Genomic DNA, 6,871 nt, shown 5'->3' on the forward strand with positions numbered 1-6,871 from the left:
TTTGGTGCAGGAGCTCTCATATCTGGAAATGCTGCCAAGCGACCCGGTTTTCGTACGTTTAGGCGGCCAAAGCACGACAACATACTGACGCTATAGGCTGGCTAGAAAAGAAAGAGAGAGAGAGAAAAAAAAAGAAAGACGCACATTCATGAGTGCCGAATGTATGCTCTGCCCTCCAACTCTTCCTGCTCTCCCAGTGCACATCGTGCCCGAGACGCAGACAAGGAAACTGTCCCCTGTTCTGTAGATAGTTGCCGAACGTGCTTTCGCAATGGTCCAGGGGATTGCGCGGACTGGACCCGAACACAGACAATGAAAATAAATGGCGCTGGCCACCTGTATTGTCCTATTGTCCTGTCTCTTCGCAAGGTAATTAGACGGTTCTGATGTGTAATGCTTTAATGCGTAGCATTTAATTGCTTTACTCCTGTCCAACGTTGCTCGAGGTATTTGCTAACGCGGCGCGTTTTCTGTGCATTGCTGTATTTCCTACACAAAAAAGTTGTTTGCTCACAGGCGGCGTACTTCTGCTGAAGACGGCACGTCCGGGTGGTTAGCAACACATGTTCAACATAAAAGCTGTATTGTGGACTTGTTTGTTTAGAGTGTATATTTTGTTTAGTGTTCGTGTTAGATAGGCACTCTTTCCAGTTGTTAGGACGTTCAGCACTACCTCTTTTGTGTTTAAAGAGTATGTAATCTTGCAAAGACCTCCTGTATGTTGATTCAAATCGCGGCGACGTGTTGCTAGCGGCAGCAGCAGTGAAATGATAAAATAACCACCTTCGTTGCAGCCAGTTGTGCGCAAAATAGGTATAATGGCCGTGCAGATGGTTGCATGGTCAATGATAAAAATAGAAACAGTGATTTGCAATCATGCAGGCGCATTTTTAGTTGGCAAGTGAAGGGAGGCATAAGCCTTCTGAAAACGACATTTTCTCGAAAGCATTTGGCACGAAAAACACACCTCGTTCATACTTTCCAAGCAGAATGAGGCTCTCGCAGGCGATACTTAAACCCTTACAGAATACATTACAGAAATACTAATACCTGAGGAACTAGCAGATGTCTGATACTAGCCTCCGGACGTATTAATCGCCGCCTAACAGGAATAACATCTCTCTTCGTAGAATTTATATGACTATCATGGCACAGGGTACATATGAGCCTTGGATTAACAGCTGTACTGTTACACGTAGTAATGTTCCTTCCTTAGCGTAACCGCATGCTGAGCTGAGTACAAGCAGTGAACGCAGGGCGTTACCATTACATTGTTGGGAAACGATTAAGGTTACTGTTTCAGCCGTTTAACGAGCTTTACTGGCTTTTTGCACAGCTTGTTTTTTTCCCTTGGCAAGAAGAGCCGTTTTCTTTATGTGCACAGAGGGGGCCCCCCCCCCCCCCCCCCCGCCCCCATCCCGCTATTCCCCTGCACACACACAAGCACACAGTAAAGAATGCAGAAATAACGTTAGTTCACTTGTGTAACCAAATTAATAGAACCAAATATTTTTATCTACTATAAAACACTGCCTCTTACATTTGACATCATTTTACGCTGACCGATTCTCGCAGAATTCACAGAAACGCCAGGCGAAAGAAGCCAAACTTGAGTAGAGTCGTCTAGAATCCAGCAGCACTTACTACAGCGAAAATGCCGAGGACAGCTCTTCTAGCAACTGCGGATAGCTAGATTTCACAAGAGGGAATATAACAGTACACTATGGCTCACTTGTGGATATCCCGGGCTATTCTTTCCTCTCTGCTTCCGACCGGCACATATTCAGGCGCTAAATTTCTTTCTGAGCTAAAAGCCATGGATAATCGGATTATAGTCTATAAACATGGATGATTCCAGATTTTAGATTATGCTTTAGTTTTTGTTTGCATGCAAGGCGCAGTCATCAAATAAAGCCACGCTTAAATAATTTCACAGTCTAACGATTAGATGGATAGGTGCGTGATGTGCGCATGCGCGAGAGCTGCGGCAATAGCGAACTCAAGTTGAATAAACTGGGAAAGAAATACCAGGCCAATCATACTTAGTTTAATTACCAATGTGCCTTGAGAGGCACACAGCGAGAAGAACCAACAGATGCAAAACTTTGTAGATGATTGAGGGCTACGTTCTAGTGACGCCAGGACATGTCCACAGTGAAACCCGGATGTAAAATGCTTGTCAGAGTTTTGTGAATCCAATGGCAGAGCTAATGCTAAGTTAAGCACGTGCGGACAGCACAGAAACATTGATTACGTAAAGAAATAAACAGCTGGCATCGTAATCACTCGTTTTATAGCCGCGGTTGGTAATCGTGCCGAATACTTAAGTTTGTATGACAGAGATGAAGAAAAGAAATCCGTAAAGAACAATAAAACTTGGTAAAGTGGAAAGACGGGCTAGTCGGTATTGGTGCGTACAGTTAACTTTTTTTCAGCACGAAATGCACAGGACAAGGAAAGGAGCTGCATGCAGGACAGACACTGATAAATCCTTTATAAATGTTCAGATGAGAGGCCGGCTGGTACCCAATAAAGTTTTGCTTGATTTATGCGTGTTTTTGTACAATGAAATTACATCTTAATGTACATATGCCCACTCAAAGAGGACATCACAAATTCTAAAACAACTAAAATGTTTTCATTAAAACGTCTTGAGATCTGATGTAGTGAACGCAGGTTGAGAAATCTGTGTTATTTAAAATTTTCTGCTTTTTCGGGTACAACTTGTAGTGCCGGTCGATTTGCTTGTTTGAACGATTAGCGATATTGGCGTGAAGAAATAAATCTTACGATTTTATGTGGTTCAGCATGGAGTGAACCGGAAGACGGGTATAGAACGCACGACGATATCACTTCAAACATTCTCTTGCTGTATGTTGACGCCTATTTGGTGGCTATGATGCGTACACTTTCCGCAATTTCACTTCTGGCTGGTTGTTTTTGGCGAAGTCCTCCTGTTGTAGCCAATAACACGACTTGCTGCTAGAACGTGCATCAACGTTCTCCATAGTTTCTTGTGGAAAATAATTAGTTTTTTTTTGTTCTGATCTGTGTAATAACCAAATAACCATACCAGTTGTCGTTAGACGCAGAAGTAACGCAGACATGAACTTAGGCAGCCATTTATGTTTTATTAAACTTTGACAAACGTTTCCAGCAGTGCCCATGTGACGCCTAAGACAGCTGAGACGGTCGTAATTCATGTTAATAAATTTAGTTCAAGAGTTTTCGGCAAAAAGAGCGCCCACAAAGATTCCTCTAAAGTATGGTTAATTACTGCCTATCTGACGAAAACTTTGGTGACTCCAACTCAAAAATTTCATCTTTGCCCATGGGAAACGTCAGCACCCTCTGCACATTCTAGCAGTTGCAAGAACGCTTTAATTCGTGTCCGCTCGAATTGTGGCTTTTGGTTTTCCTTTCAGAAGGTGACTTTCTAACTGTTCAAATGGGAGCCCCATCAATTCGTCCTGTTTGCAGCGCCACTGATAAGGTGGGCTTGCTATGTCATTGAACTGTTTAAATGGAGTCCCAGGTGCAATGTGTACACGAATTTCACCTGGAGGGCTCTGCTACCATGTTCACTGGCCCCGAAGATGCCGTCGGGTTTGTCCGCTGCTTCTCACCAATGAAGAACACTCGATCGATTAAACAAACCTCCCTAGATGCGTGCGACTGACGCAGGCTGGGACGCTCATCAACAAACGCAATAAAACGAATCGCGCTTTACGGCTTAGACTCGCCTGGATCGAAGTTGATATCAGTGCACAAAAACTGCTGCATTAATTTCTATTAATTTTTTGCCTTCCGAAAGCAAGCTTGTGCCGACGCTATTGCTTACTAAAATCGTTTTTTCAACCGCATTTCGGACGTAGCTATAGTTACAAGTTTTGATGTCCTCTTAGCCTTATTTATATTTTCTTGGTCTGAACAGGAACGTGGTGTTGATTTTTCGTCACGAGAGAAAGAGAGATTTGTTTTTTCTATCTAGCTTTCATTCAAAAAGGGCGTTTCTGTTGCCTCAAATCAGGGGGCAACTATATTTGAAGCGCAAATGAAATAGATCTTGGTGAAAATTAATGCGTTTGAAATATATGGTGGGATATTTATATTGTATTTTAACATATTTTTATTCATAAATGCACTAAAATATGCAGGAAGCAGGTTCCTGGTATTTCATCCTTGGTAGTCGAAATTTATTCCTAGTTTTCCAAAAATGCCTAACAAAGCATGATTCGACACGTTTCATATACATTAAATATAGAACTACGGTTTTAGCATCTTGTCAATGTAATAAATGTGTGCTTTCATAAATAAGAAAATAATTCATTCCAATTACACCTCAATTGTATCAAACGGGCAGCCCCGTAAACATTTTTTCAGCACACTTCTAGCGACCTTGGAACAGTCTAGTGCTCTTAACCGCGTTTCGGCTAACCGCATTGGCACATTGGTAGGGCAGTGTATTAAAACTGTAATTTAGTAAATATGAATTCACTTCGTCCAAAGTATCCTTCAATTTCAACCAGTGGGCAGTCCTCGGAACATATTTTCAGCACACTTCAAGCTGCCTTGGAACAATTTAGTGCTCGAAATCACGTTTCGGGGAGCAGTCAAAGCTCTTCATTTTCTGCCGCCCTTTCGTTTATCGCAACTTTTAGCAGGAAGACAACCACCACTTAATTATATTACGCGCAGAAAACGTGACATCATTAATCAGGCAAGGGTGTCTTGAGCACCTCCAGGCCTGCACATGCCAGCGAAAAAGACCCTGACTCCCAAGGCCGATCGGCTCCCATAGACGCCCATGTATTTGTTGGTTGGCAGTTCGTCTCCTGACGATGCCTGCCAGTATTCGAACGTGACCAGTACCTAACTTGTGCGACAACTTGGGGGGCCCACAGTCTTTGCGTCAGAAGCGTCTCAGCGGGCAAGATCGTCGCCTCTCGGGTGGCATGTACAGGGTGTTTCACCTAAGACTTTACACAGTTTTTGTAGTCGACATACTGAGCGGTCGGGACCACGCCACTATAGCACTGCTAGAGGCAGCGGAGGATGTCGTCGTCCTTGCCAGGTTATGTGCGTCACGTGCGCCGACGATCGGGGTCTTACTTTGCGATGGGTCTGCCAGATGCCGTAGTAGATACCACATTTTTACTATGCCCAACGTGCCCTAGAGTCGATCGCATGGCTGTCGCCACTTTTGAAGCGAAAACCTTCCATACGCTAGGTAAAGCAGTCGCCGCGTAGGCCGGAGAATGACATTGAACGACCTTAAGCCCAACCACGTTAGTCGTGTAGGACCCTATGTGGTACAGTTATAGTGTCGAGCCCTTGACCACTGACCTTCACCCATGACCTTTATTTTACCTTTGACGTTGACATTGGCTTACCTTTGGGTTGACCTTGAGCTTTGACCTTTAGCACATCCGATGCGGTAATGTTAAGCCACGTGATAACATCCGATGGGGGTGTCGTAAGACCGTGTGATACCACGTCATAGCCACGTGGTCCTGTGCGTGTATAGAGAACGGCTGTCGCAAGCGTGAAGCGGACCTGCCATGGATGAGCCTAAGACGATTAGCAAGGGTAATTGCTTTTCGCTGAATTCCAGGGTTAGCCATGTTAAGAAACTGCCATTTTTTTCCGCAGTGTTTCTTCTTGCATATTCGGTTGCGTCTGTGACCTTTGCAGACAGAAGTCAACCCATGATAATCAGCGCGGAATTAACTGAGATGCATACACATTAATAAAACGACAGTTGAAACTTTAAGGTGCGTAAAAAAACTCTAAATAAAATAACACTGGTGATAGCTATCACATATACCAGAATTAATTTCATGCCTATGGTGGCGTTGCCGATGGCAGCTCCAACGTGCTAATAAATGGCAGTCGGCCTGTTCAAAACATTTCAAGCGATTATGAAAAAATAGCTGTAACCCGTGCATAAAACGGTGAATAGTAACAAGAGAAAAAAAATTAAGACGTTTGGTGTTTCTGCCAGAAAAAGTAACTCTCTGTAGTGAGCTTGGTTCTTTTCATAAGGTGTAGCGTATGGCCTTCCAGGTAACGTAACCCGACTGCTTAGAGAGCTGCGCAGTTTGAACACAGCGCGTCTCCACCGCCAGCTCTAGCCTGACTTTCTTTTGCTATTCAATTTGTGAATTCGCGACAAATTCGCGGGTTCTGTCCTCATTACTGTCATCACAGGAAAACATTTTGTTTTACTCATCGCCCACAGTATTCTGCGTTCAATTTTATTGCATGACGCCGTAATTTATAAGCTCCCTCATTATTTTCTTTTCTTCTGCCGCATAATCATTGCCTCCATCCAAGCGCATCCATGCGGCTACAAAGGAAAGCTATGCAGCTTCATGTAGTTAAAAAAAAATTGGTCCTTTAACTACGAACTTTCTGAGCAAGCTGTACAGCTTTCTCTTGTAGCCGCACGGCTGCGCTTCGGTGCATGCCAATGAGTAATTACTCCCTTATTACAAATCTACTCCACCTTGGAGGATTCCCCCTAAAAATTCAATCATAATCATTGCCTGTGACGTCAGCGCTCTTAGTAGCCAAGCGGTGCCGCTCGCCGACTCCGATATCAAGGGCAGGCCTGGCCAATCACAAAATAAAAATAGAGACAGAAAAGAAAAATTCATACTGTGGAATATCAATACCACGATTTATATTCATGCCACTTTTTTACTTATAATTCATATTTATTTATTTATTTATTTTTTTACAGATACTGCAATCTACAAGGGACTTTAGCAGGGTGGGTATATAACACAGAAAGAAAAAATCTGCAGGCAACAGAACGAAGTGAAGACAAAAGTACACTGCCAGGTCACTACAACAAAGGTCATTTTTC

Source organism: Amblyomma americanum, chromosome 3 (assembly GCF_052857255.1).
Source record: "Amblyomma americanum isolate KBUSLIRL-KWMA chromosome 3, ASM5285725v1, whole genome shotgun sequence".
NCBI classification, from domain to species: domain Eukaryota; kingdom Metazoa; phylum Arthropoda; class Arachnida; order Ixodida; family Ixodidae; genus Amblyomma; species Amblyomma americanum.